Source organism: Hetaerina americana, unplaced genomic scaffold, assembly GCF_022747635.1.
Source record: "Hetaerina americana unplaced genomic scaffold, ioHetAmer1.1.p SCAF_12, whole genome shotgun sequence".
Lineage (NCBI taxonomy): Eukaryota > Metazoa > Arthropoda > Insecta > Odonata > Calopterygidae > Hetaerina > Hetaerina americana.
This window is the reverse complement of record NW_027286292.1, coordinates 35,679,924-35,696,176: the sequence shown is the minus strand read 5'-3', so window position 1 is coordinate 35,696,176 and position 16,253 is coordinate 35,679,924.

The window sequence follows — 16,253 nt, the reverse complement described above, 5'->3', positions numbered from 1 at the left end:
CCTCTGATTGGATACCAAGGACATGGAGAAGATACGTAGGTATTTAGTAAATTGTCCGACACTATATTAGCCATATTTCGGTCGCCTAAGAAATTTACCGACACAAACATCTCCAGTTTATTCTGGTCGCTCTCCTTCTAACTGCCTCAGATATCATAATTGTTTCATTTCATCAATAGCGTATTTACATTTATGATTAACTTCTATTTCCGTTACCTCTAATTATCTGAAAAAAACAATGAGTTATCGCAATTAAAATAAAATTAATAATATATTTCGTACATTTCATAGTGGAATACATTTTTTCCACTAAAATATGGGATTAAAGAGTTAATATTGGATTAAACACGTATGATTTACTGTTTTTCGTCAAACATTTGAAGTATTTACGAACAACCCAATTGTCAATTTTCCATTTACGTGAATCATCCTCAAATTCGTTCCATTGAACTCGGTCATCGGGCTTGGCGTTTACCGTACCCTACGGACGTTCATACACACCATTCACCACCGGTTAAAGAAACGTCACCACCCTGTTGCAAAATGGATAGCAATGTTTCTGTTGATGAATAAAATTTCACCCACCATAACATGTATAGCGAACCTGCAACCGAGAGGTGAACTCTCCGCCTGCTGATAGTGACACAATAAAGCGTGGGAATTTCCTGTTTTCTTTTTTCAAAAGTGATTCTTGTGTTAGTGTGCGAAAATCATGGTTAGCCTGAAATATAAATACGTTAAACGTAATAGAAACAATGCTTTTATCGGGAATGTGGATAGGCGGTGAGCATTCACAATAAAAAGCAGATAACAGTGTTTGTAAATTTCATAGACGACCGAAAGATAAAAAAAATGTTGCCTGCTACCGTTTTTATTTGGCGCCTCACTGTTAATTGGCTAAATGTTGTTTGCAGGGGCCAGATTCTTCCATGTTTAATTTCACCTAAGGCATATTCTAATTACATTATGTCACCGTAAAAACTGACACCACAAAGTTCAGTAAAGATAATTAAACTGCCCTTTGTTAATGACTATCAATTTAAGTTTTTCCACATTACCTTAAACACGCAGAAAACATACAAAATAACTATTGTTATGAAAATTATTATTTATTTCCATTTCCAAATACACCTTAAGTGATGCAATTCCTGGGTATCGGAACTAAAATCCTTAGCTTGTATTATACGTCGTGGTGGCAACAATCAGGGGCAAAGGCACGTTTACAATACGTATGTTCACGCATGTGTTCTTATTTACTCCGAAACATTTTATGACCCCATGCTCGGAAATTTAAAACGCATCTCACCCCTGACGTAGTATGCCCCTACTCAGCCTAAATCGTCGTCTCTCAATGAAAGTGATAAAAATGACCGGCCTTCAATAGACGAAATTCACGAGTCCTGCAGCCAGGTTTTACGTAGAGATGTAAGTAACCATTTCTAAGCACTTTAAATGCTGTTCCCGAAGCATAAAATTGAAATCTCATGTAATGGAATAGGACGTTCGCTGAAAAATATTAAGCCTAATAAATCCTCTGGACCCACTCGTGTATTTAATAATCTAGCGTCGGATAATGCACCGTATCTAGAAATCATATTTAAGAAGTCGCAAGTTGATCACGAAGTTCCCAGGGATTGGAAAACGGCTAACGTAACACCAATATTTAAAAACGGTGTCAATTAGAAATTAGAAAACTTGGCAATAAGAATTAATCTTAAAAAAAGTACCTAGCGATGAATTTTTGGTGAAAGAGCAATTCTCTCCAGAACGCCTGCTGCATCGGGAACTCCGAAATGGAATGTATAGACTCAATTAAATACTAAGGCGTTACCCTCACTCACGACCTCTCCTGGGTGAAACACACACTGGGAATATGTGGATAAGAAGACAAAAAATTAGGATTTAGTAGAAGAGTACTGGGTAAATGTGATGAAAAGGTCAAAGAGAAATGTTGTTTTTCGCTAGTTAGGCCTCACTTAAAATATGCTGCTAGGAGATGGGATCCTAATGAAGTTGGATTAATTTGCCAAATTGGATCGCGTGCATCGCAGATGATTTAGATTTGTAGAACGTTTTTATGATACAATTAGTAGCTTATCAAAAATATTGGAGGAGCTAGGCTGGGGATCACTCACGGAGCGAAGGTTAAATTAGAGATTTAATATCTTGCATTAATTGAAAGGATGTCTCTTTAGCAATGATGTTCCCTTCGCACTACGATAGGAGCGATCATATCTATAATGTTAGAGATATTAAGTGAAGAACAGATATATTTAAGATGTAATTATTACTACGAACGATAAGAGATCATAATAACATTATCCGAACACGGCAGGGTCATATTCGGGTAACAATTTGTATGTTGTGTATTCACCCCCTGCCATACACCCTAGCATTGGCTTGCAATGTGCCAATTTCTATAAGGGAAGAGCAAAGATAGATCCAGGATGGAGGACAGGGAGCAAATGACCTTCTTCGTCATAGAGAATAAATGCGTATAATGAAGGGGTTAGTAGATAGAAGAACAAAGTAAAGAGCTAAGTCATGAGTAATCATAGGATTGATGACCGATGACGATGATCGAGATATATAAATTATCCACGGCTTTGATGTAACAGTGTCACATTCCCTCTCCTAGAATAGGACAATAATGAAATTCGGTTCAAGTGCGAACGTGTATAAACATTCGTGCCCAGATCAACAGTTTACCACTCACAAAGCTCACCGGAAATTTACTAATTAGATGTAAATCATATCAAAACTCGTTGGAACAGAAAGCATAACTTTAGTGAAAAGCATGCTCACTTTGGCAAGTCCAAAGTTATTTAGAGACAACAAGTAAATGACATTACCTTTCTCCTTCGCCGGCGATATCACTCACTCCCGCGGAGCGGTGTGAAGTAGCCCCTGGTCTTTCGCTTCAAAAATGCCACCAATTACCAATGATCGTGATATGTAGCTCGCCACCTGCACGACACGACTGCCCACGATGAACTGCTGTTGGTTTTGCCACGCCGCCGGTGAGGCACTCTTCGGAAATGGGGAAGTGGGGGACCCTCACCTCATCCGATGCTGCTGAGTGTGTGGGATGAGAGCACCAGTTAGGGGAGTGGGTAGTCCCACGAACCCTTCATAGGTGTATTGGACGATGTCGCTGCGGCTCCGGAAGTTATGACTTCGCGTTATCGCTTTAGAATTTTGAATCGTTTAGGTTGTCAATACAATTACCTTGAAAACTATAACTATCTTGAAGCTCTCACAAATTATATGATATTTAGCTAGGACATGTAGCTAATAGCAGCGTCAAGTTCTATCCATTAGAACGTAATTTAATCTTGCTGGATTTCGGCTGCAATAAATTGCGATTTTATTGTCTATTAATGAAATATAATGCTGAATCGACAATTTTACATGAAATATTTCAATTTTCGATCACCCGATATGAAGTTGTGGCTAAGCCGTAAACACTTATATTTCATTGGATGGTTATTAAATAAAGAGTAAATGACGAATGGGACTTTTATTTACCCCCAGGCAGAGCCCCAAACGACTTTTACCGAGAAACTTTTCAATCGGTGGGGACGAAAAGTGCTGGACAGGAGGATGACAGTGCCAGTGCCATCTTCTGTGCAGTGATGAAGGGGAGGTTTAGCTCCGTCCTAGATGGAACTAGCAAGGGGAAGTGGCAGAGCCCCTTGGAGCTGGCTGAATGGGCCGCTCTCTCGCAAGTTTTATCCGAACAGACTTCAATTAGTATGTTCACCGTTTTGGCCTTTCGTGGGCTCAGCGGTAGATCCAAAAAATGCTTTTAGGCAGGGCGGTACGCCTCAGAATGGGAGATGACGTATAAAATTGCGTTATCAGCCTATATGTTCATGTTCAGATGATTAATAGCCAGGTTTTCCTTCTTTTGCTGCAACTTAGCAGCCAACCAAGCATAAAATGCAGAATTCATTTCACTATTTCCCTGCAATCCCTATGCCGATGCCAGAATTTTCCTCTTGATAATCGTTTTAATTTCTTGAAGGATCAAGTAAAATCAGATTGTTTACCAGTTGAAAAAATGAGTTTCTGCTTTAACGAGCAACAATAATCTCTTCAGAATAATCCATAAATAACAGAGTATTCCTCCTGTAGCCTTATATTTCTTTAATTGCATAAGATGATCTTCTTTTTCAATAAAAGCTGCAGAAAAACGCGTCTGTCATGAAGGGGGTAGACTTGTAGATACTAGAGTGTTTCCTCGTTTTCTCAAGAAACCGACTCTCTCGATACTCTCTTGCTGGGTCGGCTACTCATTGTTGCTTATTCAGTCATTCACACAAGCATCTTGCTCCGGATTACCTCAGGCACCCAGTCCAAGGAGATGCACCATTGAGCAGGGTCTACCTGGTATTTTTGAAAAATTTATTTACCAGTGCGACCGTCGGTCCATTAATTCCAATAATGGAGACGTATTCTATTGTTCTTTTGACATAGTCTTAGGACATAATCTTACTTATTCATAATAACTGTAGGATAACATTTTTCTAACAATTGAGCAGTGTTTCCTGTAATGTGGTTGACTAATCTAACGAAAATTTAGGAGTTTGCGAGCCTGAGTAATTTCACACAACTTAGGGATGTGTTACACAATAACAACGTAATAACTATTTTATCTATGAGAGCTATTTTATTCTCAAGCGGTTCTTATGTGATGTGTTTATCTAATACTAAGGCACCCATAAATACGCGAAAAATAACATGTTTTGTAGTAGGGTGAAGATCAAGTAGTGAATGCATTCCCTATTATGAGCTGAATAACAAATATTTGAGAATATTACTGATATTTGTTCCTGGAACAGTTCACAATTTATCCAATCTTCAATTATGAAAGATCAGTTTATCCTAGAGAAGTCATTATCATGAGGTCAAAGGTTAATGGTCAGGTTTGGGGATGTTCCAGCAACTTCGAAAAATACCTAATTTTTCAGTGTTCAAAACCATGTAACTTTAAATTTAGAGTTTTCTGGTGGTAAAGACAATAATGTTGTACCTGTCTGATTACTACCCTCGTAGTAGTAGTATTTAGGGGAGGCGACCGACAGCTGAGGACGTTTGCGCCATAGGGGTTGGACAGGAAAGGATTAAGGGTGGAGAGAAGCCCGGCGTCGGCATTAGCCTACTCTTTACGAAAGGCGCCAAGGGGTCCGCAGCTTAACGTCCCATCTGACGGACGGCGTACTCACTCGAAGTGCCCTGCACAAAGCACCTCAAGTAGGGATCGAGATACCTCTGAAAAATATTCAACACCGCCGGATTTGAACTCTGGGTGGGAAGCCAGTACGTTAGCCCCCGTACCATCTCGATCCCCACTACCCTCGTTCTTAAATGAATGTGAGGATGATAAATGCAAAAGTAATTTTTTTATGCCCAAAATAAGATAATCTAACTCCTTCAAGTATCATCCAGTTCGGCCTAATTGAAATGGGAAATTGAATCAAAGCAACTTATACTCAGACTAAAATATTAAAATTGTTTTGTTCTTTTGATCCCGCATTCTTAAACGAATGCATCTGTATTTAATACAGGATTCAAGTAAATCTCACTGATATATTTATCAGCGAATTCCGGAATCGGATCGTATAGCCGTGTGAGTTCAACTACTTTATATTTAAAATCTAGTGAAAGGGATATTTTAACCCTTCTCACCAGAAAACAGACTGAATAGTCACAAGACAATCATAGAATTCTGCTGCGGATGATTGAAACGGTCAGTGGACGATAGGCGAGGAAATGCTTATGACAGGGGTATGTCGGGGAAGTGGAAATGACGCAGTGTAAGGGTAGTCCAAAACAATGAAAATATGGTTCATTAAACTTCTTGGAGTTACTCTTATTTGACTGCCTATAGCAGTGTTTACGATGCGTTCAGAATTTTATAACATAGATGGGAGAATACCTGAGAGACATAGGTCTAAATAAAAATGTCAAATCTCTGCGAATTTGTTTAACTCAATCTAATATTTTTCTATATTTCATTGTCTAAAAAATAATTTTCCTTCAGACAAACTCCATCCTTTTTTCATATTAAATTCATCATGCCCATTTTCCATATGCGCACAACACCTTCGATATTCATTTAAATTATCCGTTCAAGGACCAAGTTTCAGAACCACATAAAGAAACGCTTTTTATCAAAGCTCCATTATTTTGTTGAAAAATCTTTCTTTCTTCATATTGCTCCTATTATTCTTTTCGTATCTCTTGTTTTTTTCTTATTCAATCAATGCATTTTCTGACTTCGGTGGTTTGAACGGATATTTCACTCCTAATTCCTGTCAATGTTTTCATCTTCCTATAGAGCGCACCATTTTCACCCTTCCTTTGTAAACACTCCATATCCTCATACAACTGTCATACTCGCTCCCTTTTTGCCGTCGCGGTTAATACTTCCACATTAAATTTCCTAAACCATGTTTCATCTTCATTGATCAGACAATATGCTTCATAGTAGTTTTTAGGGGAGGCGACCGACAGCTAAGGTCATTTGCGCCCTAGGGGATGGACAGGAAAGGATGAAGGGTGGAGAGAAACCTGGCGTTAGCCTACTCTTAATGAAAGGCGCCGAGGGGTCCGCAGCTTAATGTCCCATCCGACGGACGGCATAATCACTGAAAGTGCCATCCACAAAGCACCTCAAGTAGGGATCGAGATACCTCTGAAAAATATTCAACACCACCGGGATTTGAACCCGCGCCCTCAGGGTGGGAAACCAAAATTGCGCACACGCGTTGCCTGTTGGTCGACACTCAGAATTTTCGGCACCATCTTGGCGCACACCTTGCGCATGGCCAAATCCTGTGAAATAATGCGTTGGACGTTGGATGCAGACAGACCCAACTGGTCTGCAATTTCTTCACTGATTATGTCTGTGTTCAGCAGTGTCCTCACTCTGTCAACATTCGTGTCGGTTCTTGCCGTCGACGGCCGTCCGGAGCGATGGTCGTCTTCAACGAGCTCCCTACCCTCTTTAAACAACTTGTGCCTCTCAAATACTGTGGAACGGCTTAAGGCAATGTCCCCATAAGCCTGCTTGATCATATCGAGGGTCTCAGTTGCCGTCTTCCCGAGTTTCGCACAAAACTTCACGGAATAACGTTGCTCTAAGTTCAGATTCATTTTGTTTTTCGACGCGGACAAAAAACTTGCTTCACTAAAAACGGTGTCGTCACTCAACGACAGCCCGCAGGCGACTGAGGTTGGCGTCGGTCTGTTGCTAAGAGCCCCCTCCACCTTATCCTGCCAGGCAGACCTGCCTCCACCGCTCCGTTCGCGCCAGAGAAAATCAGTCCTACCACTTTTGGGTGCGACCCTGCATATGCCTCTTGAGATCCACCAACCCTTTGGCACCCCCCCGCGACAAATTTCCTGATATTTCCTCTACTTGCAAATTAGAGGAAAATGTAAATCCCCCGATGTAAATTTTGCCTATCTATTAGATCTACTCCCGTCTCCTCATATCCCATCATTTCCCCTCCCCTCGTCCCACTAAATTGCATCCCAAAAAACATTATGCATCTTTTGTCATGCAAACAATGCACTTCATTTTGCATAGGCGAATGCATTACCCCCTACCATTCGAATAAACAATCACCGGTACTCCTGCAATTCTGCCTCACCCCCTTCTCTTCCTATCCCTTCACACAACCTTTAATTCGACCAGTGTTTTACTCTTAGCATCCTAGAATCCCTACGCGATTCAGCCACGAATATAGAGGTGAGAACTCGAGAATTAGCGTATATATTAGCTTTCCGATCTTTCAAAATTTCCACTCTTAACCGCCATCTTTAATTTCCTTCCCAGCATTTCCTGCACCTCATCTCCCCTCCCCCGCCCAGATCCCTTACCCCTCTCCAGCAGCTCTATCTTACTTGAAGAAGGCCTCGGAGAAAGCCGACAGCTTAAACAATTTACCATGTGAGAGTCTTTTTAAGTGTTACTATTTTAATTTGCTCTATTGTGCCATCCAAATATTATATATGTATATATATATATATATATATATATATATATATATATATATATATACTACCTTGATCAAAAAGTTCCCGGAATAACCACCGTGTGGCGCTCCCATCGTTCCGATTTGAGTTCTGTTTTTTTTGTTAAATTGGTACATCTGTTGTTGATATTCCCTTCAAATCTTAGTGTCATAACTTGACATTTGCAAAAGTTACGTAGCCAAGAGTACATCTATCTCTGTGTGTGTTGGCGATTTTTTACAATTGCAGAAATGGATTTAAATTTGCAACAACGAACTTGTATTAAATTTTGCGTAAAAAACGGATTTAGTGGCGCACGGACGTTGGAAATGTTGGAAAAGTGTTTCGGCAACGATTCTCTAAAAAAAAACGGTCGTTTACCAGTGGCACGAGCGGTTCAGAAGTGGTCGTGAGTCAATCGAAGATGATGAACGCAGTGGCAGACCATCGACATCGAAAGTCGGTGAAAAAATTGATAAAGTAAAAGAAATGTTGGTCAATAACCGCAAATTAACCATCAGAGAAATAGCGGAGGACTTGAACATTGCCTATGGATCCGCCCAAGACATTGTGGTTAATGATTTGGGTTTCCGTCGTGTAGCAGCAAAGTTGGTGCCAAAAGACCTCAATTTCATGCAAAAAAGAGACCGTGTTGACGTCGCAAAAGACATGATTTGCGAGGCTGAATCCGATCCCACATTCATCAAAAGGATCATTACTGGAGACGAGACGTGGGTTTATGAGTACGACACGCAATCCAGACATCAGGCAAGTGAATGGCGTTCACCAAATGAGCCGAGACCAAAAAAACCACGTCGTTTTCAGTCAAAAAAGAAGGCAATGCTGACGGTTTACATGGATTACAACGGTGTAGTGCATCATGAATTTTTGCCAGAAGGCCAGACAGTAAACAAAGAGTATTATTTGGGCGTTATGAGACGTTTGCGTGAAGCAATTCGCCGAAAGAGACCAGAAATGTGGGCAGAAAACTCGTGGATTTTGCACCATGATAACGCACCGTCGCACAGTGCTATCATTATTCGTAATTTTTTGACGAAAAATGCAACAAATACCATCCAACAGCCACCGAATTCACCTGATTTGGCTCCCTGTGACTTCTTTCTGTTCAATCGAGTTAAAAAACCATTACGGGGAACGCGTTTTAGCAGCCGAGAGGAAGTAATGGAAAAATCGCAGGAAGCACTGATGGACATACCGAAAACCGAATATAAAAAATGTTTCGAGGATTGGATCAAGCGCTGGCATAAGTGTGTTGCAGTAGATGGGGATTACTTTGAAGGGGACAATATAGATTTAGATGAATAAACTTGTATTTTTAATTTTCTGAATAAATTCCGGGAAATTTTTGATCAAGGTAGTATAAACAAAGATGTAGATTTTTAGACCATAGAGACACAGAGAAAGGACACTCGCAATATGTTGTTTTGACGTTTCGACGGCTCGGCCGTCGTCTAGATTCTTCTATTTTATATATTTTTGCATCGCCGAAAAGCGTTCCATTTCGAAGATATGTATATATATGTGTATATATATATGTGTATATATATATATATATATATATATATATATATATATATATATATATATATATATTTATGGGCTGACACAATATAACACAAATAGAATAGAATAGCAAAATTTAAAAGGACACTCACACGGTAAATTGTTCGAGCTTCCGGCCCTCTCACCCTTAATTTCCTCATTTGAAGAAGGCCTCTGAGAGGGCCGAAAGCTCGAACAATTTACCGTGTGAGTGTCCTTTTAAATGTTGCTATTCTATTCTATTTGTGTTATATTGTGTCAACCCATTATTGTGCCGCACGTGTGAGTTTTCCCGTACAATCGTTATATATATATATATATATATATATATATATATATATATATATATATATATATATATATATATATATATATATATAAATATATGTAGGTAATCTACCGGTTAAGGGAGATTTTGGATGGACAGAACTACCAAATAAATATTTTATTACTCCTAAGAAAACGCAACATCCAACATCCTCCTCTAATTCAGGTCCCTCTTTATCTCTGAGTATTTCCTTCCTCCCTTCATTCCTATCCAACATCCCTATCCTATTTCTCCCCTTTCCTCGTTTGCCTAACATTCTCCCCTCTATTACAGTCTTCAACATCCCACTGCCAATCAATACACCCCTCATCCATTTTTCCTGCCTCCATAGGATTTCTCCCAACAAACCCCTCTCTCCGGCCACCATACCAAGTACTTCCTCATTTGTTTTCTTTTCTGTCCATTTCACCTTCTCCGTTCTTCTCCACACCCTCATTTCAAAAGCCTCCCGTCTACGTCTATCCTCCTGCTTCAATGACAACGTTTCCGCGCCGCACATAGCTACGCTCCATAACAAAGTTTTCACGAGTCTTTTCTTAATATCCTTACTCAACGTCCCTGTCATCAACTCCCTCCTCCTTGTGAAAGACTCTTTGCCTGGCGCAATTCTTCTCCTTACGTCCCTACTACTTTGAACGTATTGGTCCAAAACATTTTTTGTTTTATGTTTAGCCTATCCTTTATATATTATTTATTATTTATGTATATATTTATTTATTTATACATTTATTTATTCACACACTTTCGACTTGTTGGGCTGATGCTCCAGAGCATCGGCCCATCAACTCGGAAGATCCGTTGTCCAGGTCCCGGCAAGGAAATATTTTTACACTTAAGATCTGCTCGACTGCGCCTTCCCGACCTCTCCTGTGTTCGTCCTTTATATACGTTCCTATCCCTTTTACTCGTATATATTTCCATGAGAATGAACATATGTATACATATATAAATATATATATACCCCTACCCTGATGTGTGAATTTCACACGCCGCCGGGCTTAGTGATGGATGAACTTTGCCACTCCCTACCAAACCGACCTACGGGCTGATTACGGTGTTTATTTTATATATATATATATATAAATTTTATATTATATCATATATATATTATATTTTATATTATATATTAATATATATATATATATATATATATATATATATATATATATATATATATATATATATATATTATATACATAGACATTTAATTATCATCGTCAGCAGTATTTCAATCCTAAAATTTGTTTACAGCAGCCCTCCAGTCTTCAGTATTTAGTGTTAATTCCCTCACCCTCTGATAGGTTCCCAGTATAACGTCCTTAATTTACCCTATGTAAATTTACCCACTTGTCTCTTGGCCATCCTGGCGGGATTTTTCCTTCAATTTTTCCTTCGATTATGTTCCTAATTTATCCATTGTCTCTCAAGATACTGGCACAATCGATAAATTAGAAACGGTCGAGTATGCCTGTATGTCCAATCCATCGAGTTCTTTGCCGTAGAGCTCTCCATATGGTCCTTTCCTCTTCTGCTTCTCTATATTCTTCACCGTCCCACATTTTGTTTGTCAATTTAATCTTTAGAATTCTCCTCTAGCACCAGTTTTCAAATACTTCTGTTCTTCGTTGGTCCACTTTTCAAATATTCCATGTCGCCGAGCCGTAGATTGCCATGCTCCGTAGAGTGCCAAGCACATTTAATCTTGCTCAATCCTAGAATGTCGATTTCCTATCTGCCCATCTCCATCTTTGCATTTTCCAACTTCCCGCACAATCCCAATGGTCTCACGTTCCATATCCCTAACCTGCATTCGTCTACCTTGACTGATGAACCCCTACCAGTAGTCTCCACCCGCAGATCCGACTGGGGGATAGCTTTACCTCTGGAAGATTATACTGGGAGGAGTGCCATCACGTCATATATTGAATGCAAGGGTGCATCCTCTAGGGATACTAATGCAGTGGTTTCCCGTTGCCTACCACATCGCAGTACTGAGGCCGATTCCGTGATTGTCACTCTCGCCCACAGCTGTGGCAGTTGATAGCAGACCGATCTTCTTGATCTGCGTCATCAGTGCCCTGTGGTGAAACTGCTACCTCTCACCATTGGTGCTGGATAGTAGGTTCTAGGAGCCATACACGTTGTCTCTTTGCCTCGTTCCCGAAAATTCAGAAATTTAAATAAGCCATATAATTGTAATAATGTTTCCATAATCTGAACAAAATACTTGGCATATCCGAGCATCGATGGTCTTCCTCCATTCATCCCGTCCAACATTCCTATCCTATTCCTGCCCATTTCTAGTTTTCCTAACGTTCTCCCTTCTGTTACACTCTTCAACATCCCACTGCCAATCAATATTCTTTGCATCCATTTTTTTCTGCCTCCTCATGGTTTCTCCCAACAATACCCTCACCTCCCCAAACATACCTATAACCACCTCATTTCTTTTCCTTTCTGTCCACTTCACCTTCTCCACATCCTCATCACAACCACCTTTCGTCTAGCTCCTAATTTTCGACATAACTGACATGGGTGATCCTACTTGGAACAAATTTCATTGCTCCCAACAGCACAGCTCTAGGGATCGTCAGGATTCCCAAGGTCTTTTACCTTGTCTAGGAGGTAGGCGATGGGCAGGGCAAAAGATTTTATTAACTAAAATTCCAAAATTTTGATATTCAGCCAAACACACCAGTAAATACATGATTTATGTAAGCGTTTGTGTCCATATGTGCACACATGATTTTTACATGAGCAGATATATATTGAAATGCATACATAACTAATGTTTGCTCATTTATGGCTGGTATCCCAATCCTCCTCTACTCGCCCATGCTTCGATTTGCGGGAGTATTATGTAGATTTAGTTTAAGTATTCATAAAAAGCTCTATATGGAGTTAACCTTTCTACAGTTTTCAGATAATAAAACTAGAGGCTGCAGGGACTAGAGGATAAGGAGCAATGGGAATATGGTGCTACGGGTGAATGCTGGAGGAAATGCTCGTGAATCTGCTTGCCCCGTCGTCTTTAACTTTCTCTCAAAAGCCAACCCTCCTCATCCCATACCTATAACGTGGTCGTTTGTTTTCCTTCCCATTCAATTCATTTTCTCCATTCTTCTCTACGCCCATACCTCAATATCCTCCAGTCTATGCCCATCCGGTTGATGAAGTCCAAAAGCCATGCATAACAACGCTTAATATTAAAGTTTTCGCTAGCTCTTTCTCTATATCCTTACTTATTGTAGCTATCATCAAATCCCTTCTCCTCGTAATATTTTCCTTTGCTAACACAATTCTTTCATTAATATCCCTACTTCTTCGTCTACCTTCTTCTAAAACACTTCCTAGATAAATTCAAAAAAACTGCGGGATTTGCCAGGACAGAATCTTTTAACGGATACATCCGCTAATGTGCATTAAAGTGAAACAATTTCAAAGTTTAAACACCATTCGTCTTACCCGGGAATAAGGGCAAGTCGAATTATTTATTCACTTTGGAATTGTTGCATTGTACTTCCTAAATATTTGGACTTAAAAACGAAAACGATGTTCTACGGAGGGGAAATCTTTAACTAAAGTATCTCATTTCCTATCGAGGATATTATGCAAGAGTTGGTACCACAGGCAATTATCGACTGCCAACGGATTACAATCAAGAAAATGATGAGACGATGAACCCAACTTCATTCATTCTCGCCTTTCCCTTGGACCAGCTCAGGAGAAGGGATTAGTGGAGTATAAGTGCTTATTCGTACGGCACTTAATTCCAAACCCAATGTGAGGATTTATTAACTGTCACCACCTCGGCCACATCTCCCAACCATGAGAGGGATATCCCACCCACCCACGTTGCGGCAACGAAAAACGCGATGAGGTGAGGTATGCTTCTGAACCGTTTTGTGTGAAATGTGAACAAAAACAATTGGGGGCACATTCGCGCGTACCCGAAAATACCTTGACATGAGAGAAGAAAGGAAATAGTGGAATAATAAGTAAATTAACCTCCATTTCTATTAGCGAAATAAAGATTGGCAATCGATAACACGGATTTTTCTCGCTTTTCAATCCCACTTACATCCACCCAGACCGATGGTGAATGAATTGAAACCAAAATTACTGTGCAGAAAATAACATTGAAAAATGTTATATCAATAAGCATCAATGGTAGCCAAGGAAATGAAAAAAGTAGAAATTTGCCTATGACAGTAACAAATGAACCAATGGCCGTTTCACCGCTAAAAGTAGTGCTAAAAGGGGCGAAGCCACATTCTCTTCTAGCCATTAAAGCAGATTGTCTACGTGGCCACGTGGAGGAAACGATAGATTCCGTCCCGTAAATATTGGCGGGAGAAAAAAATGATTGAAGAGTTGAAATTCATTTACATCATCGACTCGTGATGTGCAAAAGGTTGAGGCTTTGGGCTTCAATGTTTTGTCCTGTAAAGAACGTTTCTGGATACAAACTTCTGAGCCGGTACGAATCATTTGCAAATAACAATGGCCAAAGTAGTTCCTTCATTCCAGATTAATGTGCATTACTTCTTCAATACTTGATATTTGACTTGAGATATTGGTAAGTAATTTGATACAAGTTTCCGAAAGGATTACAATTTTAATGTCAAATTACCTAGGGGGACCAGCGTAAAATTAACTCACGCAACTTTATCGAAATTCATTTCATTAGACTTTTATTTCAATCTTATGACTGCAGGAAAAATGTTGACTGGCTTCTGTTTTTAGCTAAGTTGTACTGTGAACCACCGGAAGCTTGGCAATTACTTAAATAAACAGTAAATTATCTCATGTTCACCTTATAATTGACACAAGAATAAAATTTTCAAAAGTTCCAGAAAAAGTATCTGCGCAATATTTCGGGTAATAAACGTTGAATATTTTTCCATATCCAGAGAAGCCAATCAAAGACCAAATAAGTTATTTTCATGATTGATTACGTTAAGGAAATATTTGACCTTTCACAGCGGTTAGCTTGTTACTTAAAAAAATAATAGACCTTTCTGCGACAATATATTTAAACGTTGTTTTATAAGCAATAAGTACTTCGCTGAAAATTTCTAGTAATAATTTTCTGGGACAATAGTTTTTAAAGAATTAACTCAAAGTAATATCGGCCAATGTTAAAACTGGTCATGATCAATAAAATATTAGTGCCAAACAAACATCGATGAAACCTACGCCGTAAATTGCGACTACTGGAAGCATATTTTCTAATAAAAAGGTGTTCAACTCTCCTCTACCAGCATCCTGAAAATATAAAGTAATTTCTCTCTTCCTAGATTTTGCTATGGAAATTAGAAATCTTTTGGTTGATTTATAATAATTCCCCACATTTTTTTACTTTAAAATGCAAGAAAAAAATTAAAAACGAGTTTGTCTTTTAATGATTAATTAAAATATTTTCCATTGTTGCAGGATAATTAGATTCCATTCTGAGTTGGATTATCTTGATTGTGTGACCCCAAGGATTTTAACTGGTAGAGGCTCATCCATCGACATTCATTGCCAATAGTTTTTCTTAAATCAAGTTTGTACACAGTTGGAACCCATTTAAATTTTAAATTCGCTTCATTAAACAGCTTAATGAAATCTAAGAAACAGGAAAATACGTCCGGATTGTATTCTTTGTTCCTCTGTATTAGTTATCTCATAACTGCTACAGCATCATGTGTGCCTCTCCACTTCCTGAGCCCAAACTAAACCTCCCTTAAGTAATCATTTGCCTCTATTTCCACCCGTATGTTGATGATCCTGGGAACCACTTTCGCTTCATGGGAAATCAAACTTGTTGTTCTGGAGTCCTGACATAATGAGCCCTCGCCTTTTTTGAATAGGAACTAACACTGTTCTGATGAAGCCTTCCGGCCAAATTCCTCCCTTGTAAATGCTACGAATTAGTCCATAAAATCTCTTCCTACCATCGTTTCCTAAACCTTTTATTAGTTCACCCCTACGCCCTTATTTTATTTCATCTCCCTTAGTGCCCTTTCTTTCTCATCGTCGAGTATGCCTAGACTTAAATTATCCTCATCTACGTCATGTTCACTCTACATGTCTAATCTTGTTGGCCAAAATTCTTCACCATACAGTTTTTCTATACATTCCCTCCATCACTTTCGGATCTTTTCTGTTTCAACTATTGTCTCACCCGACTTATCTCTAGCTGTTAACAAAAATCTTCCCTTCTAACTTCCCGATAGTATTTTAGGCTACTTGTAAAGTACACCAATTTCACCCTTCTCCTGCAAACTTTCAATATCCTCGCACTGCGTCTTCTACAATGCTTCTTTTGCTTTTTTTATCCGTCTCAATTTAT